The following is a 22,716-nucleotide window of genomic DNA, read 5'->3' as shown; positions in this document are numbered from 1 at the left end:
GATCCTCTAGTACGGCGAGTTCATCGTCGCCGAGGCTTGCCTCATCTTCGGAGGGGGGCATGTGATTGTCATCCTCCTCCTCTCCGTCTGCCGCTCTCTCAGGAGAGCTGGCTCCTCCATCCTCCTTCTCTAAATCTTGCTGGAGGGGTTTGTTGTTTTCTTCGGCACTATCCGGAGTGTTATTATCTCCTGTGCCGGTATCACGACTTTTGCTTTGGCGGGACTTAGAGCGGCGCCACTGACGTCGGCGTTTGGGTTGCTTCTTGGAGGGGTCATCCTCCGCTATCCCGTCGCCATTGCCTTCTTTGGGTGTATCCACCATGTATATGTCATATGACGAGGTGGCTTTCCAGTGCCCTATAGGTGCTGCTTCATGTTCGTCTCCTACATCGTCGTCCATACCGTCGATGTCTTCGGAGTCGAAGTCGAGCATGTCGGTTAAATCATCGACAGTGGCTACGAAGTGGGTGGTGGGTGGGCGTCGAATTTCTTCGTCGTCCGCATCCCAATCATGGTTGCCATAATCCGGCCAGGGCTCTCCTGACAAAGAGAGAGACCTTAGTGAATTCAGAATGTCGTCGAAGGGCGAGTGCCGAAAGATATCCGCGGCGGTGAATTCCATGATCGGCACCCAATTGGATTCAATTGGCAGGGGCGCGGATGGTTCGGATTCCGGAAAAGAGTCCGGCACCTTGGAGTCACGGGCTGCGCAGAGGGTTAGACTGGTGTTCGGCTCGATCACCGTTGAGACTGCAGCCCTTGAGGCGGTGTCTAACCACCTGTCCTCGACTGGCGCAGTTGGCTCTGAGCTAAGGGTCGGAGCTGATGCGGGCGCAGCCTCTAGGGTACTGTTCGGCGGCAGAGCTAGGTCATACCCATCACGACAGTGCGGTGCGCCCAGCTGTTGCTTGAATCTGTCGAAGATCAAGTCTCCGCGAATGCCGGCCATGTAGTTCAAACTTCCAAATCTGACCTGATGGCCAGGGGCGTAGCTTTCAATCTGCTCTAGATGGCCAAGCAAATTAGCCCACAGTGCAAAGCCGCCGAATACGAAGATCTGTCCGGGGAGAAAAGTCTCACCCTGGACCGCATCGCTATCGATGATAGTAGGTGCCATCAAGCCTAACGGCGATGACACAGAGGAACTCTCAATTAAAGCACCAATGTCGGTGTCAAAACTGGCAGATCTCGGGTAGGGGCCCCCGAACTGTGCGTCTAGGCCGGATGGTATCAGGAGGCAGGGGACACGATGTTTTACCCAGGTTCGGGCCCTCTTGATGGAGGTAAAACCCTACGTCCTTCTTGATTAATATTGATGATATGGGTAGTACAAGAGTAGATCTACCACGCGATCAGAGAGGCTAAACCCTAGAAGGTAGCCTATGGTATGATTGTATGTTATGGTTGTTGTCCTACGGACTAAAACCCTTCGGATTATATAGACATTGGAGAGGGTTAGGGTTACACAAGGTCGGTTACAAAGGAGGAGAAATCGATATCCGTATTGCCTAGCTTGCCTTCCACGCCAAGTAGAGTCCCATCCGGACACGAGACGAAGTCTTCAATCTTGTATCTTCATAGTCTAACAGTCCGTCCAATGGAGATAGTCCGGTTGTCCGGAGACCCCCTAGTCCAGGACTCCCTCACCCGCCCTCTAGTCTTCTAAAGAAGGGTTTTCATCATTTATGCCACTATTTGTGTCTCACTACTCAGTTTTGCCATTGGATATTACAACTGCTCAAAAATGCCATCGCTCCGTGAGATCTTTTCTCAAAAATGCCATTAGATATCTAAAAAAATGCCATCGTTCCATTAGATGTTTGCTCAAAAATGGCATTAGACATCGTTATTGTCAGGTCAAACTCGTTGACCTTGTTATATGAAAAAATAACCATATACCCACATGTCATCTCTCTCTATCTCACAATGATAAGTGTGGACCTCATTTGTTTGGAGTAAGCAAGCAAATTATTTAGAGAAAATGAGAATGATGTTGGGATCAAGTGGGACCCACACTTTATTGTAGTGAGATAGGAGGAGAGCTGACATGTTGCTCTATAGGTATTTTGCTCATTATGACATGGAAAATGAGATTTGAGCTGACAATCATGGTGTCGAGTGGCATTTTTGAGCGTGCATGTAATAAAGCGATGGCATTTTTGAGCAGTTGAAATTCCTAGTGGCAAAACTGAGTAGTGAGTGACAACTAATGGAATAAATGATAAAAACCCAACAAATGTATACTTTTGTATAGTAGTAGGATCGATGGATTACGCCATGGAGCAAAACTAACAAGATGAAATTAAAGAAAAAAGGTGGTACATATAGAGAGCGCTCGTCGCCAAATTATGCATATAATACTATTAAAAAAGCTAGTACGTTCTTAAATGGGGTGCTAAATTATATTAAAGAAATTAGCATACCAATTTAATTCTTGGGTTCTTATTATTTATGCCACTAGTTTGTGTATCACTACTTATTTTTTCCATTAGAAGTTAGAACTACTCAAAAATGCCATCGATCCATGAGATGCCTGCTCAAAAATTCAATTAGATGTCTCAAAAATGACATCGTTAAGTTAGATGTTTGCTCAAAAATACCATTAGACATTGTGATTTTCACGTCAAACCCGTTGACCATGTTACATGACAAAGATAAGCCGATTCTAGCAATGATAAGTGTGGCCCCGCTTGTCAGGAGTAACCAAGCGAACAATTTTACAGGAAAATAAGAACGCTATTGGGATCAAGTAGGCCCCACACTTTATTTTACTGTAGGAAGGTAGAGGGAGAGCTGGCATGTTAGTCCATCGGTATTTATGTCATTATAACATGGAAAAAGATATTTGAGTCACAATAACAGTGTCCAGTACAACACACCCGTCAAATAAAACTAAGCACCCTGAAATTCTTTGACAAAACTAAGCCCCCTGAAATTCTATGACAACTAAATTGTTGGCTATTTGATGTTGGCCATAAATATTATACATATATAATGTGAAGAAACGAGTGGTAGTCGTAGTACTATACCAACTAAAAGATGAACTGTAAGAAATACTGGTATGTACGTACTGAAAAGTTAAAGTAACGAGAAGAAACATAACATAGTTCAGCTGGGGGCTCAGCACAACACACCCCTCAAATAAAACTATGCACACCAGAAATTAAACTAAGCAACTAATCTGGTAGACACTGCATTAGAACCACTGTGAGCAATGACACTGCCACCTTACTCGGAGTCCTCGTCCACCTCCTCGACTTCGTCCTTGTCCTCTTCCTCTTGGGTGATACTTCTTTGCTTGAACTGCACACTTGGCTCTTGCTCATCACCCAACCCTTGTAAATATTGAAACAAAGGTAGCCATCCATTGCAGGATAGTGGATGTGGTCTATATCTATTACATTCCACTGCCATGCACGATGAAACTTGTGCGGAGGTTTCTTGAGTTTACCGTATGAAGGATGAACCATGGCTACTGCGAGGGTCGGCATTGAAGGCTGATCACGGGAGGGCACCAGCCCTTCCTTCTGGAGATCCAAGGTGTCGCCTACAACGAGGCCTATCCGACCCAGGATTTCCTTGTCGTTCCTAAAGGCTACAATAACAAATTTGACTCGGTATCCCTTGAGGTACTTCTTAAATTCCTCGCACTTAATGTCGACATGGCATATGTGGTAGACCAAGCATAAGTCATGCACGCAAACCTGGTTCACGGTGGGCTTCTTCTTCTCTGCCTCCTTTAGATTCTTCTCACTTTCCAGGACTATGGTGTACTCAACATCTAGCCAGTGACCCACTCATCATTTCAGTTTTTGAACATGTGTTTGAAGCGAGCAAGGCATTATTTCACCCTTGCAGAAGAGCAGTTGTAGATGACGTTGAACTCATCGGCTGTGATGGTTCTAACCTTGTACTCACCGCCGATCATGGAGATTTGGGACGCCATGGATTTGGGAGGAGGGTTAGGATTAGTGGAACTGCCGTAATGTGAAAGGACAGGAAGACTAGGAGCAGTTTATCGATTGTAAAAATGCCGAGTGGGGGTCAGGGAGTCCTGGACTAAGGGGTCCTCGGGCATCCGACCTATTGGATCTGGGCCGGACTAATGGGCCGTGAAGATACGAAGACCGAAGACTCTACCCGTGACCGGATGGGACTCTTCATGGCGTAGAACGCAAACTTGGAGACCAAATATGAAGATTCCTTTTTCTGTAACCGACCTTATGTAACCCTAGATCCCTCCGGTGTTTATATAAATCGGAGGGTTAGGTCCGTAGATATACATCCTCATAATCATAGTCAGGCTATACTTTTAGGGTTTAGCCATCACGATCTCATGGTAGATCAACTCTTGTAATACTCATATTCATCAAGATCAATCAAGCATGAAGTAGGGTATTACCTCCATAGAGATGGCCCGAACCTGGGTAAACATTGTGTCCCCCGTCTCCTGTTACCATCGATCCTAGACGCACAGTTTGGCACCCCCTACCCGAGATCCGCTGGTTTTGACACCGACATTGGTGCTCTCATTGATACTTCCACTGTGCCGTCAAAAGAAAGGATCGATGACTCGCCTTGTTCTCAAGGACAACGTCACCTCCGGAGGAACACTAGCCCCAGGCCAAACCCTCCGGTTGGGTGGCTTCATTATGACCGCCCATTCGGCAATTAAGCCGATGATGACTTCTCGGGTCATCAAAAATCCCCTTCTTGTTGACTCTAAGTACTCCAAGTAGATGGATCCGGCGGAGCAGTCATATTTAAACGAGCTCCTAGATCGCATCGCCGCCCTAGGGGTCGCCATAGGCTATGATCAAATTGGGCTTAAACCTGACTAGACAGAAATTAAAACTCCACCGACCACCCATCAAATAGCGGTAGTAGAGGAGCAAGACCACAACTCTTCCTCTATATTAAGGATGAACTACATTCGGATCTCCGAACATGAAGAGCCGGACACCTACCTGCATAAAGACATGTCCAGTCCTCCGAACATAGAATCGGATGACAAGCCCAAAAAATCAGCTGACATCCCGGAGCCCGAACTACTAAATCCGGAGATTCTTCAAACTCCGGATCCTAATTTGGGTCAGGGTTCGGACTTCAATCCACCCACGCACCCAGACATAAGAGCTCTCAGGGGCATACAACAGTAGTATCAGGATACGACCCACCACTTCTGGGCCAGATTTCTCCTTGTCAAAGATAAGATTGAAGATTTCCACGACGAAGACAGGATCACATCATTCCGCAGCAATTGCACGGATGAAGGAATCCTCAACTCCGTCAACAATCATCGCATATCACGCTTCGCAGACTTGGCAACTATAGTATACAAGTACTGCACAATGGAAAGCTCCTGGAAAACTCAGGCAGCCTACCGGGAACCGCCGGTTTCCACCCAATCCCTCGTTCAGGTGAAAAGGACGCACCCTAGTGGCACGCCCAGCCCAATGACAAAGAAATATAAGCCCATTATGGGATGCAGAACCATTCTGGAAGGATGGCTCGATGGACCATGCAAGCTACACACAACACCGGATACTATATCAAGTCACAGCCTTAGAGCATGTTGGATACTCCAGCAGGTGGCCAAGAGCGGCGAGGATATCCTCACCAAAAATAACCCACAACAATATCCTCTAGAAGACGACGACCCAAGAGTACTGACGATCTTTGAGACTTTTGCTTCAAACAATAAGCGTAAAAGGGCACTCCGCGACCTTGCCGAAGTCTGCCAAATCGCAACAACAGACCCTTGGAATGACACGGCCATAACTTTCAATGCCAATGACGAACCAAAGTTCAGGACAATCCGGGCACTAACCGCCTTGCTCCTTAGTCCGATCGTGAATGACTTTCAGCTCACCAAGGTTCTCATGGACGGTGGCAGCGGCCTGAACCTCATTTACGTGGATACACTCGGTAAAATGGAAATAGACAGGAGCCGCATCAAGCAAAGTAGCACGACCTTCTGGGGAATTATTCCTAGTCGGGAGGCACGATGCACGGGGAAAATCACACTCGACGTGGTATTCGGCACACCGGAGAACTATCGGACCGAAGAACTAACCTTCCAAGTGGCCCCTTTCAACAACGGATATCACGCCCTATTGGGGCGAGATGCATTTATACGCTTCCAGGCTATACCTCACTATGGGTATATGAAGCACAAGATGCCGGGGCCCAACGGCATAATCACTCTCGCTAGTGATCCGGACATAGCATTTCGCGTCAAAAACAAAACTGCATCACTGGCCCTTGAGGCATTATCTGAAGCCCTCGTGGCCGAAGAATTAACCGCATTACGCTCCATGATGGATAGGGACGATGTAATCTTGGACAAACGACCCAAATCCAAGTCCTTCTAACCAGCAGAAGAAATAGTCAAATCCAAGTCCATCCAACGGACCCTAACAAGACAACATCTATTAGGGCACAACTAGACCCAACGGTCGACACCACGCTACAAGAATTTCTGCACGAAAACTGGGATATATTTGCCTGGCACCCTTCTGATATGCCAGGAATCCCATGTAGATTGGCCGAACACAGCCTCAACATATTGAAGGGATATAAATCGGTCAAACAAACACTGTGGCATTTTTTTGAACCCAAACGTCAAGCGATGGGGAGGAGCTAGCCAAGCTAATCAAGGCCGGATTCATTAGAGAAATAAAACACCCGGAATGGCTAGCAAACTTGGTGATGGTGCCAAAGAAGGATAAATCCTGGCACCAGTGCGTCCATTTCAAAGACCTCACTAAGGCCTGCCCTAAGGATCCCTTCCCCCTCCCCCACATCGACCAGATTATCGATACCACCGCAGGACACGATTCGCTATGCTTCCTCAACGCATATTCCAGATACCATCAAATCAAAATGAAGGAGTCCGATCAAGCTGCAACAGCATTCATTACCCCATACGGGCCATTCTGCTTCAACACCATGCCCTTTGGGCTCAAAAACGCCGGGGCCACCTACCAACACATGATTCAAACATGCCTGGAGAAACAGATCGGCAAGACAGTTGAAGCATACGTGGACGACGTCGTCATTAAAATTAGGCACGTCAACTCACTAATAGATGATTTACGTCTTACATTCAACAACCTCCGTGCATATGACATCAAGCTCAATCCAGAAAAGTGTGTTTTCGGCGTCCTGCTGGAAAGCTGCTGGGCTTCATCATTTCCAATAGAGGAATTGAAGCAAATCCAGCCAAAATCCAAGCCTTGTCACAATTGGCCACACCAATGGACCTTAAATAGGTCCAAAAACTCACAGGGTGCGTGGCAGCCTTAAGCCGCCTTATCTCCAGATTGGGGAAAAGGCATTGCCATAGTATCGCCTTCTCCAGTGCACCGATCACTTTGAGTGGACGGATGCGGCAACAGCCAGACAGGAAGAAATAAAACCCCTTCTGGCGAGCAACCCAATCCTGGCCGCACCGAACATCGGCGAACCCATGTTATTATACATATCGGCAACACACCAGGTGATGAGCGCCGTGCTCATCGTGGAACGAGAGCAGGATGGACACAAATTGCCACTTCAGAAGCCGGTATATTACGTATCCACCATCCTCGCACCATGCAAATCCCGGTACCGTCATTATCAAAAGATAGCATACGCGGTCTTCATGACATCCCGGAAGCTATGACACTACTTCCAAGAATGTTCTATAATGCTGGCTTCCGAAGTACCACTCAATGATATATTAAGCAACCACGATGCTATGAGCCGGATAGTCAAATGGTCCATTGAGCTCCTTCCATTTGACATAACATACAAACCGCGCCGAGCCATCAAATCCCAAGTACTGGCGGACTTCATCGCCGAATGGACAGAGGCCGAACTCCCTAAAGAGTACGGCACATATTCCGACTAGGTTATGTATTTTGATGGTTCCAAAATGCTGGCAGGATTAGGAGCGGGCGTCGTTTTAACGTCCCCCACTAGAGACGTAGTCCAGTACGTACTCCAAATATTATACACAGACTCCAATAACACAGCCGAATACAAGGCCTTATTACATGATCTCTAGATGGTTGTCTCTATGGGCATACAACAGCTAGAAGTGCGCGGGGACTCAAACCTCGCAATATCTCAAATAAACAGATATTTTGATGCCAAAGATCCGAAGATGGCGACTTGAGTTTCATCACGTGGCTTGAGAAAGTAATCAAGCGGCGGACGTCCTAGCTCGCATTGGCACCAAGCGCGACCCCGTCTCACCTAATATCTTTCTGGAAAGGCTACTTATGTCGTCCGTGGTGTGGCAAGGGGAGAGCGGTAACATCAGTCGGATCCGAACACAACTGCAGCCTCCGAACACAACGATATCATCGGGGGCTCAGCCTCCGAAATAACACCATCGTCCCATCTAACCATGGAAGTCATTGCCCCATGGACCGAACCCTTTTTGGCCTACCTAAATAGGAAAGAACTCCCGGAGGATCGGAATGAGGCTCGCCTCATTGTTCGGCGCTCGAAGGCCTACAAGGTTCACGAAGGAGAGCTCTACAAGAAAAGCGCTACCAGAGTTCTTCAAAGATGTATCTCCGAGGAAGAGGGGCGGCAGCTCTTGGCTGAAATTCACGCTGGACTCGGCTGTCACCATGCTGCAGCTCGGGCCCTTGTTAGCAAGGCCTTCCGTATAGGTTTTTACTGGCCGACAGCCCGAGCAGATACACAAGACCTTATCCAACGGTGCATCGGATGCCAGCTATTCACCAACCAAAGCCATATGCCCCCACCACTCTACAAACGATCCCCATCACTTGGCCTTTCACGGTCTGGGGGCTCGATATGGTCGGACCCATTAAAGGAGGAAGCCATAAGAGAAAGTATCTACTGGTCATGGTGGACAAATTCACTAACAGGATAGAGGCCAAACCAGTCAAAACGTCTGAGGCGGAGCCAGTAATAGACTTCATATCCGATGTGGTGCACCGTTATGGTGTTCCACATAGCATCATCACCGATAACGGCTCCAATTTCACAGCCGATGAAGTGAAAACTAGGTGTGCTAATCTGGGCATTAAGCTCGATTACGCCTCTATCTATCACCCGCAAACAAACGGTCAAGTAGAATGGGATAATGGTCTTATTATGAGCGGCATCAAACCTAGACTAGTGCTGTCTTTGAAAGAACCAGACAAGCACTGGGTTGAGGAGCTTGACTCCATACTCTAGGGGCTGCGGACCACGCCCAACCGCACTACTAGATATACACCTTTCTTCATGGTGTACGGTGCGGAGGCTGTGTTGCCCTGCGATATTATCCATGACTCACCTTGAGTGTGCATGTACGAAGAGAGAGAGGACGAGCTTGATCGGCAGGACAGCCTAGATGCCCTGGAGGAGGAGCGCGATGTTGCAAAAGCCCGTTACGCATTTTATCAACAACAGGCCCGCAGATATCAAAGCAAAGAAGTACGGGCCAAGACTTATAATGTTGGCAAACTCATCCTACGCTTGCCGGAGAAGAAAAAGGACAAACTCAAGCCCAAGTGGGAGGGTCCCTTCATAATTGACGAGGTTCTCCTGGGAGGAGCGTACCGCCTGCGTGCTGCATCAGACAATCACCTAGAGCCGAACCCCTGGAATGCAGCCAGACTCCGAAGATTCTATGCCTAGTGCCAAACTATGTGTTTGTCTCCTTCTTCCTGTTGTCTCCATTAGTTTTTCCTCTCTATTCATTTTTTCTTTTCCTAAAACTTAAACTCTTTCACACGGCTAAACCGTGCACCTGTGATGTACACACCCTTGAGCATGTACGTCCACTATACCTGGGGGCTTCCCGGACACAGGATTATTTTTTCTGAGCATCAAGCTCATCATATATGTGTTTTTTCCCATATGTACATTTTCTTCGTCATTATATGCATCCATATGACTTAAGTTTTGGCCAAGCTGGGTTGCCTCGCTCCTATGCTATGCCCTCTTAATGGGAGCACCTCTGCAATTGTTACTACCGGGTCATCCGGATGTGTACCTCAGACTGGTGAAACTGAAAGCTAGCATTCTTAAGAGAATACTCGGTCGGCGACTAAAGATGCTTTATATTACTTTCATTATGAACCCCTAGATGATTACTGTCAGTGTTCTAGCAAGGGGGGTCCCCAGACTTGCCAGCCTGCGGCCCATGGCGTGGCTGTGCTGGCAGGTCAGTACGACCCATCATCGCCAACAAGGCATCCAAGACCCTCGCGAGGGGCCAAGCCTCGCGAGGCGGATGATGCAAGACCTCCTCAGGAGCGGCCTCACCAGGCTGCCTCGTGAGGAGCGGAGATATCAAGGAGGGGCAAACCTCGCGATGCTCTCATGACGTGAGCCATGATGATTGACACCAGGCGGGCGCCAACGCCTGTAGCGTCCTTGTTTCCTCTTTGGTGCTATGGAGGCAAGCACGGGCGCGGAGTACTGAGGCATCAGGCAAAGGTTTCCATATCGGTGCACCAAGACTAAGACCAGAAGGACGGCAGGACGGAGGTCACCATGGAGCCCAGGACAGCGTCACCGCGAGATCCTTTGGCAGGCGAAGACCACCTTTTGTCACGATAGCTTGTACTAGCTGTCCCCTTTCAAATTGGCCGCCGTTGTTGGCTCCCTTCCCGCTCAATATTTGGGGAGAGGACCAGGGCCTATATAAGTAGAACTAGCCACCCCCAAGAGGGGGGGAGATAGAGAGAGGAGAGAGATAGAGAGATAAAATGAGATATGATCTGATAGAAGGCCAAACCTTAGCACACCAAGCACAAGAACACCTCAACCTCAGGAGACTGTTCTTCCCCTTGTACTGTTCATCATCAGCCCAAGACGCAATCCACCACCACCGCACTGGAGTAGGGTGTTACACCACATCGGTGGCACGAACCAGTATAAACCTGGCGTCTTTTGTGTTGCGAGTGTGTCGAGTTCGTCCGCGAGACCATAGCTAGATAGGGCGTAGATCGGTAGGAGGGAAAGAACTTCGCGCGCACCCCAGAGTTCAAACCTCAAGGGTCTGCCGGAACCCGTGATCCAACATTTGGTGTGCCAGGTAGGGGTGTGCCGAAGCTTCCTTTCCATCGACCGGCGCTCCGTCGCTCTGTTGCTCCGTCACTCCGTCATTGCTATGGCGGACGCTCGCTGCGCTCGAGCTGAGCACCGGGCTGCCCTCACTACCCGCGTTGCTGAGACGGCTTCCGTCGTTGAGCCACCTCGTCTATCCACGTCGCCTGCCGCCAACACCGCAACCGACATGGCGGGGAATGAGCAGCAAGCGTCCTCGCTGCACCCATTGGTGTGGCAGGACAGCCGCATGGCCACCCCGTCGCTGACCCCGGCCGATTCCTCATCCCACACACGTCGCGCTCCTCATGGCGAACGAGCTCCTGCGCTACCGCCCGATCGACGACCTCTATGAGAACTGGCTCGTCCGCGTCGCCGAGCTTGTCCACGCCGCAGGGGGCTCCCCAGCGCCATCCCCTTCTCTGCCCCGCCCTCCTCCTACCACAGGCGTCGTGGCTCGTGGAGCGCCTCCACCACCTCTACCCCAAGACGGTGCCTTGGCGCCAAGGCACACGGCCCCACGGCGCGATCCACCACGCCCGGTGTCAGTGTTAAAACCGGCGGATCTCGGGTAGGGGGTCCCAAACTGTGCGTCTAGGATCGATGGTAACAGGAGGCGGGGGACACGATGTTTACCCAGGTTCGGGCCCTCTCTATGGAGGTAATACCATCCTTCCTGCTTGATTGATATTGATGAATATGTGTATTACAAGAGCTGATCTACCAGGAGATCATAATGGCTAAACCCTAGAAGTCTAGCCTATGAATATGGTAATGAGTATATGTAGTGTCCTTTCTGGACTATCCCCTTCGGTTTATATAGACACCGAGAGGATCTAGGGTTTACATAGAGTCAGTTACATAAGAAGGAATCTTCGCTCGCCAAGCTGGCCTTCCATGTCAAGTAGAGTCCAATCTGGACACGGTGCTATCTTCGATCTTCATGTCTTCACAGCCCATCAGTCTGGCCCATGGATAACAGGGCGGACGCCCGAGGACCCCTTAGTCGAGGACTCCCTCAGTAGCCCCTGAACCTGGCTTTCAATGACGATTAGTCCGGCGTGCAGATTGTCTTCGGAATTGCAAGGCGGGTTCCCCTTTCTCCAAACTCCAAGATAGTCTTCGGATGCGATGATAGTATCCGGACCTGTCACATACCACACACAACCGCAGAGAGAATATATATTTTCACATGAGTTCTATCCACTGATCGCTTTTCACAACATGACATTACGTTTGTCCGACCATAATTTCGAACCAGTTTTCGTCTGCCATTCCACGTTTTGAGATGCGGTTTCCATTGGCACGTCTCGTCAAAGAAGAGATCGTGTCCGCCTATCGCGAGATTCTCATCAATGCGTGCATGGGTAACCCAATCATGTCGTTTATATATCCCTTGGGAATAGGCGAGTTTTTAGGACGAGTGGGGAGGTGCTTGATATTCGTGGCCTTCATAAGGGGATAAGGACACTCTCCCTTTACCCACACCCTTCTTCATCTTCAGCCCTTCCGTCCTCGAGCTCTAGCGCCAAAGCTTTAGCTTTTCCTCTTTCGAGAAGGCACTCCAATCATGTCCGGATCTGGAGCTGGAGGCAAGTGGATGGCCTCCTCCGTTGAGAAGAATAACATCACCAAGCTCCGGGAGGCCGGCTATTTAGCCAGGGAGATTGCTCACCGACTCCCGGCAAAATGGCAAATCGTCCCTACCCCCGAGCCCCGTGAGAGGATTGTGTTTCTCACACACTTCATCCATGGGCTGGGATTCCCTCTTCATCTATTCGTCCGTGGATTGATGTACTACTATGGGTTGGACTTCCAAGATCTGGGCCCCAACTTTATTCTCAATATATCCGCATTCATAGTTTTGTGCGAAGCCTTTCAACGCATCCTCCTCACTTTGGCCTATGGCTGAAGACCTTTAATGTAAAGCCAAAGGTGGTGCGCGGACAACAGGCTGAGTGAGAAGGTGCCATGGTGGGCAAGATTCCCAATACCACCTGGCTCGAAGGCTCATTTGTAAAGACGGTGAAGGGATGGCAATCGGGGTGGTTCTACATCACCGAGCCGCGCGACGCCAACTGGGTGGCGGCTCCCAAATTCCGATACGAAGTCCCGATGCGGCTTACCTCTGGGCAAGAGAAGGGCTTGACCTGGGGATCTTTGGAAGAGATCACGGGGCTCCAAACGTGCCTCCAGAATATGATAACCTGGAAGATCGAGCTTGTTGATGTGATCCAGGTCATGCTTGTACGCCGGATCCTTCCGTGTCAGCGCCTGACCTGTTATTTGTGGGAGTTCGATTCGGCCAAGCTCCAGACGCTGCTAAGGCTTTTCGGCATGACACACGAAGATATCTGGAAGGTGCCCTTCAAGGGCAGCGAGACACCGCCACCCTTGACCAAAGACCGTCGGCTCAACTTTAAGCGTCATGCCAATTCGGTAAGCCATCACGGTATAGTCTTTAAGGACACACTTCGAGGAAGGATACTAAGCCTTCTTATCAATTTCTTTTTCTGGCAAGGGTTGACCTAGCGAGACGGATTAATAGTACAGCTCCGCTGCCTGAAGACGAAGAAACCCCACTCCTTACGAAGATTCTATTTCCGACGCCTTACGATGTACCAGAGAAGAATGTCAAAACCACGGCCAAGGGGACAAGGAGTGGGCTTTGCCGAAGGTGCACCTTGGTTATCTCGTCTGACGATGAGACAGACCCCTCAGCCACCGATGATGACGACGAGGAGGGAGGTGACTCCCCTCCTGCGAGAGGAAGGGAGAAAAGGGAGGCCTGCACGAGTTTGGAGGCGAGGGCGCCCAAGAGGGGAAGAGGCTCCCTCGCGGATAACGTCGCGTGGGATGTTGATAGCAGTCCGGAGCGACCTCGCCGGACCAAGCCTTGGGCTGCCTCGTGAGTAACAGAGTCAAAAACATCTGGCCTTCTCGGTTTGTAATATTGATACATCTTAAACCTTGTCATTGCAGTCCGGCTCGCGATGGCGCACCACGATCCTCGACAGAGGATTCACTGGACTCGAAGGAGATGGCTAGCATGTCTCTACCACCTGCTCATTCCATCTCACCCAAAGGTGACGATGAGGTGGTGTCCAAAAAGACTTTCCCAGGTCGGGGGGAGATTCCGGAGACCATCGGGGTGACTTCCCAGGATGACACCTCGGCCACCAGACATACGGGGGAAAAAGTCCCCACGAGGACTGGCGAAGGCAACCAAGTTCCCTTCGGGCCTCAGCCGGATACCATTCCAGAGATCTACATGGCTCCATGGTCCAGCGAATGGCATTCCCCCCGAGGAGGGAATGTGCCTGTTCCACTTGTGACCTCTATCCAACCAGAGGCACCGGATAATCTGCTGGAGGCGCTACGAAGCCTACACGAGCCTTCTAACGGGCTTTGAGGTAAGTAATGAGCATCATGTCCTTATGGACACGGTAATAGAGAAGGTTCGGTTTGTCAAAAGCGTACTGACCGAAGCCTACACGAGCCTTCTAACGGGCTTTGAGGTAAGTAATGTGATTGTAGGAAAAACATCACCATATAGACAGTAGCCCCTGATGTTCTGTTTGGTGTTCGGGAGAAAAAGCCAAACAGAGGATCGAGAATGAATATCACAGGAGTCTAACATGGGTTGTCTATGTGAATAAGCAGGTATCACTGCAGGCTGCCACTACTCATGCTGCGGAAGTTTCCGGACTGAAGCAGAAACTGGAGCGGGCCGAGGAGGAGCTCGGCCTCGTGAAGAAGCAGCTGGAAGATAGCCAAGGTATGCAGTAACCTGTGGGTACATTTCGAAAAAATGAGTAGTCCAGTCGGAAAAAAGTGTCATAAACTTTATTAGTGGCCACGACCGAGGTGGCGGCCCTTAAGACGGCTCTAGCCGAGACCGAGGGAAAAGCGGCCAAGGAACGTGCCTCGCGCGAGGAGCACAAGGCCCGGGTTGGCGAGGCAAAGCAACAGCTCCAGGGCGCGATAGAGAGGTTTGAGTCCTTGGAGCGCGATTGTAAGGTGCAAGAGTCCGAATTGGCAAAGGCCCGCCAGAGCACGCAGGATGCATGAGCCGAAGCCTAGAACGCCCTCCAGGAAATTCAGGCGGCCAAGAAGATTACGGTAGGTAAATCTTTCATCATGCATAGCAAGTATGTTGAAAAGACGTTCCTTGTACTTATCCTGAATTTGGATTTTTCAGGGGCGTTTACTGATCTGCTGCATAGTGTGTCAAATGTTGCCGAGCATTATAGAGCCGAAGAAGGGATGTCTACAAAGAAGCTATTCTGGTCCCAATATCTGGGATCCAAACATCCAGTGCCCTTCAGCGACCAACTAAAGCAGTTGGTCAAGCTACATAGGTTGGCAGAGCTAGCCATGAAGGACCTAATAGTCCGGCTGTGGCCTGCCGATCCTATACCTAACAGCTACTTCGGTCTTGTGCAGCGGCTTGTGAGTGCCTGTCCGCGGCTCGAAGCCATGAAGCGGTCGGTGTCGGTGTCAAAACCGGCGGATCTCGGGTAGGGGGTCCCAAACTGTGCATCTAAGGCGGATGGTAACAGGAGGTTGGGGACACGATGTTTTACCCAGGTTCGGGCCCTATTGATGGAGGTAAAACCCTACGTCCTGCTTGATTATTCTTGATAATATGAGTAGTACAAGAGTTGATCTACCACGAGATCAGAGAGGCTAAACCCTAGAAGCTAGCCTATGGTATGATTGTCTGTTGTCCTACGGACTAAAACCCTCCGGTTTATATAGACACCAGAGGGGACTAGGGTTACACAAGGTCGGTTACAAAGGAGGAGATATACATATCCGTATTGCCTAGCTTACCTTCCACGCAAAGTAGAGTCCCATCCGGACACGGGACGACGTCTTCAATCTCGTATCTTCATAGTCCAACAGTCTGGCCAAAGGATATAGTCCGGCTGTTCGGTGACCCCCTAATCCAGGACTCCCTCAGTATCCCCTGAACCAGACTTCAATGACGATGAGTCTGGCGTGTAGTGTTGTCTTCGGCATTGCAAGGCAGGTTCCTCCTCCGAATACACCACGGAAGAGTTTAAATACAAGGATAGTGTCTGACCCTACAAAATAAGTTCCACATACCACCGTAGAGAGAATAATATTTCCACAAATATAATCTGCTGACACATTTTGGCAGCATGACATCATGCCATGGCCCGGTAATTATTTGAACCATTTTTCTTTAACCAGCCCCGCACATAACGCGAGGCAGTTTCTTGACACGTCTTGTCAAAGCAGAGATCGTGTCCCCCTTATTACGGGATTCTCATCAATACGGGTGTGGGTAACCGAACTGTGCCTAGGACTCCTAGATTTTTGGCAAGTCCCAAACGGCCACGAGGAGGATGCTTGATATTCACCCTCTTTATAAAGGGACAAGGCTTTTACTTTTTTCCTCCCGTGCTCAATCAAATCCTGCCACCGCCTCGAGTTCTAACACCCAAAGCCAAGGTCAGGTGCTCCAGACCTTCAATCATGTTCGGATCGAGCCTTCAAGGCCGGTGGGTGCCTTCCTCCGTCACGGAGGAGGACATCAAGAAGTTGAGGGAGGCTAGATATTTGACCGCCGAAATTTTGCACAGGCTTCCCGCCCGAGGGCAGGTCGTCCCTACTCCCAAACCCAACGAGAGCGTTGTGTTCGTCTCCCACTTCCTCCGACGACTAGGCCTCGCTCTGGATCCCTTTGTTAGGGGTCTCATGTTCTATTACGGGCTGGATTTTGACGATCTGGCGCCAGATTTCCTTCTTCACATCTCGTCATTTATTGTCGTGTGTGAAGCCATCCTCTGCATTACCCCTCACTTCGGCCTGTAGCTCAAGACCTTCGATGTGAATTCGAAGATGGTCGAGGGGCAGTACGGAGCGTGCCGAGGTGCTTTAATAAGCAAGATTGCTGACGGTCCATGGCCAAAAGGTTCCTTTCCAGAGGTGTCCGGATTGTGGCAACGGGAGTGGTTTTATGTCACAGCTGCCCGAAGTGCCAAGTGGGTAGCTGCCCCCACCTTTCGCTCGGGCCCTCCACCACAACTGCTGTCATGGATCAGCAGGGGGCTGTGCTGGGGTCCAGCCAAGGACGTGCCAATACTGTATTGCCGTATCCGAGATCTCTTTGAGGGAGATTTCAGTCTGGTTATGGTAACGCAAGTAATGCTGGTCCATCGAGTCCAGCCTTGCAAACGCCGGCCCCACCGCATGTGGGAATTCAACCCGGAAGGACCGCACACTATTTAGAATTTCCTCGACATGACGCACAAGGAGATGTACAAGTCGTTCTTCGGACCCCAAATAGAGTGTCCGGACACTACCGAGGACATGGGCCTGAGCAGCAACCGCACCGTTGCCCAAGTAAGTAATCTAATGGCCAAACACACTATCCTTTTATTTATCATGGCATCATTCTAAAGAATTTCTCTTTGACTAGGTCTGGATAACAACAGCGAAGATAATCCGGTGTTCGGCCCCCTTCCTGAAGGCTTGGACAATCCGGTGCTGGAAAAGATGCTCAAGCCAGCACCTTGCCTGGTGCCCTCAAAGGAAGATGAAGGGGGGAATAAAGAGGGCGAAAGCGAGCCTCCCTCGCTACCTATTCCAACCGAGGGAATGAGCGCCTCCGCGAGGGAGGATAACCAAGGGGAAGAATCTGACATTCTCTCTCCCCGGGGAAGGAAGAGGTCTACCTCTGAAGATCCAGAAACTAAGGTTTCCAAATGGGAGAAGAAATCTCCACCAGGGGGACCTGCCTTGGAGGGTACTCTTGCCGCACAATCTCTGCGCGGGAATCAGCCCTCTTTTGAGCTGTAAGTAAAATGGTATTCAATAACAAAAATATCTTGCTCTATTGCTGAGGAAAATAATCAAGCATTTGCAGTTCGGATCTTAGCCCTTCTCAGCTGAGCTCGTCTTCGGTGGATCTTCTTTCGGAGATGATGGAGAGCGAAACGCCTCCCCCTGCCACACCGCCTTATGAAGTGGGCGACCCTGAGGTGTCGTCGCGGGGGGCTTCTCCTGATCCGAAAAGGCCAGAAGGTAATCCTATGGACACCCGAAGTCCTTAGTATCCGGCTCTCGAGGAGAGCAATCAAAAGAGTCTGACACCGCTGGTGTGCGGTCGGATGTACGGAGGGATCTGCTAGAGAAAGTGGCTATCCCAGAAGAGCACCGCACATTGATGGGTACGGTGATTGAAAGGATTTCGTTCGCCGAAAGCGGGTTGCATGAAGCCTTTATGAGTCTACTGACGGGTTTTGAGGTACTTGAAATGATGTACATTTTTTAAAGTGCCGCACATTTTTAGATGTGCCCTGTGTAGACAGTAGCCCCTAATACTCTGGTTGTCATTGAAAATGGCGGCAAACAGAGGATCATAGTCCCAGGTAATAACCAGACTGCCTTTATGTGCAGGTGGTGGAGGCTTCGGTGGCTAGCCGGACTGATGGGTATGCCGAACTAAAGCGGCAGCTGGATGTGGCAGATGCCGACATCATGCTTGTCAACGAGCGACTTGACGAGGCGCAGGGTCAGTGGTTTTTCTGGTGACTATTAGATAATAAGAGCGGCCTGATGCCAGTATCTTTAATATGTTTGTGACTGCAGATGGAGCGGTCACTGTGGAGACCCTTCGGGCGGAGCTTTCCCGAGCCAAGGAGCAAGCCAGGAGTAGCAATGCGGCTCCTTTATAGGCGGCCGAAAAGTTAAGGGCCGAACAGGCCGCACATTGCCAGAGCAAAGAAAAAATGGCCAAGATGACCGTGGAGTTAAAAGATGCTACTGACCGTTACCGGCTTCTTGAAGAGGAAAACCGGGCGAGAGCGACGGACCTGGAGAAGGCCCGGGTGGCTGCCAAGGAAGCTCGATCCAAAATTAGAGCGACGAAGGAGGAGCTGAATCAGGCTGCAGATATCATCTCTGGGAAGCTTTTCTTGTTGTGAACTAAGTTCGGAGATCCAAAGTATGCTCCTCTGGACCGGCTATGGAGTTCTGCGGGCGCGTACATGGATTTGGCTGCCAGCACTGCTGATGCTGCCGAGTACTTCAAGGATCAAAAAGGTCCCGAAGTGGAGAAGCTGTTCTGGTCATAGTTTCGCGCTCCAGTCCGTCCGCTGCTGCTGAATGAGCGATTGCCGGTTGGGCTGAGCTCCATAGATTATCCGGACTGGCCATGAGGTCCATTGTGGATCATTTGTGGCCAGGAGGGCCAAGGCCGAATAGTTACTTTAGCTTAGTGCAACAATTCCTTGGCGCCGTGCCACGCATCGATGCTGTGAAGAGGTCGGCGTGCATAGAAGGCTCGCGGATGGCCCTTGCTCGTGTCAAAACATACTGGGCGGAGATGGATGCCACCACTATTGCGGCACAGGGTTCGGCCATAGGCCGAGTGGCTGCCGAGCACTACTTTGAAGAAGTTCTTGAAGGCGCTCGTTCGATAGAGTCTCAGTGCTCGAAGAATACTATGTTTGAGTGACATGTATTCCCATTGTAAAAACAATGTTTTATTGAATTTATCAAGGCTGTATATATACTTTTTCCCAAAAGTGCTATGATGCCTCCTGTGTGGCCATTTATGTATATATGTATATAACCTGAAAGATTGCAGTCATCGGCTTCAGCCCCCACACATAGAATGCGGGGGTGTTCGCAGAAGACGCATGTTCACACTTGATCCAATGTCTTGGTCCATTAAAGAGGTGATAGCGCAGTGAACTAGGCAACCAGACTATAATGCTTTAACACTTTCACTTAGCCAGAGGAGTTTGACAGTGGGGCTACTATATAGCCCCTGGTGGCTCCGCACTCATCCGAATTCGAGGTGCGTACATGCCTGGACGAGAAACGGCCCTTCGTTAAAGCGGAGGAATCCCGAAGATTCCGCTGGGTCATCGAGTGGTTGACCAGTCTCACGCTATATCATGACAGTAAGTTTTCGGCTTTCTCTACTGAGGTGCTTGTCTGGATGAACTAGGGCACAATCGCAGTAGTTCTCCTGGTGCCGCCTTAGCCGATAGAGCGGAACGTAAGGCAGCAAAACACAAGAGCCGGGCAAACCCAACATTTGACCAAAGACATGATCCGGAGATGATGCATATAAGGCCAAACTCGTGATGCCGAACACTCCCTAAGGTATTCGGTCTTTATGATGTAAACTGGGCCTAAACAGTGCCCTTTGTAATAAGCCCCTGGTGTCCAGGTACGTGCAATATTCCGACATGGCCACATGCCAATACGTCAGCATCCTTCTCAATTGTACTGAGAATCCGAGGGATGTGTATCAACACGGGACAGTAAAAAAGGTTTACGCAGGGTCTTAATCTAAAAAGAATCCTTGGAACGGGTCCCTGCTGCACGTCTGCGCCTGTATCTCCGTTGTGCCGTATTTTGGACGGGTGTAGCACGATGGTCATCTGAAAAAGAGAGGAACTTAATTGACGAGTTGCCGTGCAAAAGGTAAGTTATACTAAATAAACAATATATAGTTCAAAATGAGTAAAGTTGAGCCTGATTGCCACTTGTGCGCGCGCGTTGAGCCCCCTGTATTGTAATAGGGGTATAGCCATCAAACCTGTATCAATTACATATAGCTGTACCAGACTCGTCCAACCGTGCCCGTGGTCTTAACGACCTGTCAGATGCTTTAGTTGGTGAGGCCATTTAGTGTGCGGCTGCCAAGGCAGCCGCACGGTCTTCTGCGCGCAAGGAGCGCTCAATATTTCCATTTACTGTCATGATGCCACGTGGACCGGGCATCTTAAGTATAAGGGAAGCGTAATGCGGTATTGCATTAAAGCGAGCGAAAGCTTTGTGTCCGAGTAGTGCTTGATATCCACTTTGGAACGGAGCGATGTGGAAGGTTAGATTTTCGCTGCGGAAGTTATCGGGGAAGCCGAATATAACCTCTAGTAGTAGGGAGCCCGTGCAACGGGCCTCTGGGCCTGGCGTTACTCCTTTAAAGGTAGTATTGTTGCGGCTCAATTTTGTTGGGTATATACCCATTTTGCGGATGTGTCCTGATATATCAGGTTTAAACTACTGCCGCCGTCCATCTGGACTCGTGTGAAGTGGTATCCATCAATTATTGGATCTAATACCAAGGCAGCCCATCCTGCACGCCGGATACTTCCCGAGTAATCCCGATGGTCGAATGTGATCGGTTGGGACGACCAGTGGCAGAACTCCACGGTGATAGGCCCTGGGGCATGTTTCTCTAGGGGTGCCGCTTTGTTTCTCCCCTTTATCACGTGTGACACGTTGACTGTTTTGACTTCTGGTGGGAATTTCTTCTGTTCCCTAGTGCTTTGCTTGCGAGGCTCGTCCTCGTCTTCGCTTGGTGTGTCCTGCCACTTGTGTTTGTCGTTGAGCTTGCTGGACTGCTTGAAGACCCAACATTCTCTATGGGTATGATTTGTAGGTTTATCGGGGGTGCTATGGATCTGACATATTTGGTCCAGAATCTTGTTTAGGCTGGACAGTTCATCTTTGTTGCCTTTGGAGGGCAGCTTTTGCTGACCTGGCCGAGAGCTTCTGAATCCGGCGTTTACCGCCGTGCTCTTCGGGCTATCTTCTTTCTTCCGGTGCTTGTTTTTGCTGCGTCGTGATTTCCCATTTCCGTCCCTTACTTCGGATGTACTTGGGTCGCTGGTGCTGCATCGGGCTAACCAGTTGTCCTCGCCGCGCAAAAGCGGGTCATGAGGTGTAATGCCCTTGATGCGACTATATCTCCCACGTGTCGAAGCACGACTTAGAGGCATAACCGCATTGAAAGCAATGTCGCAAGTGAGGTAATCTTCACAACAACCCATGTAATAAATAAGGCAAAAGATACATAGTTGGCTTACACTCGCCACGTCACACAAATAGCATAAATAAGTCATTACATTCATCCAAATACACTCAAGGTCCGACTACGGAACCAAAATGAAGATAAACCCCAACGGCAAAATAGTCCCCGATCGCCCCAACTAGGCACCACTACTAATCATCTGGTAAAGACACGTAGAATCGTCATGAGTCCTCATCGAACTCCCACTTGAGCTCAGTTGAATCACCTGGAGCGGTATCATCGGTCCCTGCATCTGGTTTTGGAAGTAATCTCTGAGTCACGGGGACTCAACAATCTCACACCCTCGCGATCAAGACTATTTAAGCTTATAGGAAGGGTAAAAGGTATGATGTTGAACTACAGCAAGCGACTAGCATATATGGTGGCTAAGATACGCAAATGAGAGCGAGAAGAGGAATCAAAGGCACGGTCGATGAACTATGATCAAGAAGTGATGCTAGAACAAGCTACGTCAAACATAACTCCAACAATGTGTTCACTTCCCAGACCCCGCCGAGAAGAGACCATCACGGTTACATATGCGGTTGATGCATTTTAATAAAGTTAAGTTTTCAGGTTATCTACAACTGGACATTAACAAATTCCCATCTTCCCATAACCGCGGGCACGGCTTTCGAAAGTTCAAAACCCTGCAGGGGTGTCCCAACTTATCCCATCGAAAGCTCTCACGGTCAACGAAGGATATTCCTTCTCCCAAGACAATACGATCAGACTCGGCATCCCGGTTACAAGACATCTCGACAATGGTAAAACAAGTCCAGCAACACCGCCTGAATGTGCTGACAAATCCC

Source organism: Triticum aestivum, chromosome 4A (assembly GCF_018294505.1).
Source record: "Triticum aestivum cultivar Chinese Spring chromosome 4A, IWGSC CS RefSeq v2.1, whole genome shotgun sequence".
NCBI classification, from domain to species: Eukaryota; Viridiplantae; Streptophyta; class Magnoliopsida; order Poales; family Poaceae; genus Triticum; species Triticum aestivum.
The sequence above is the reverse complement of the archived record's forward strand: the minus strand, read 5'-3'. Positions refer to the sequence as shown.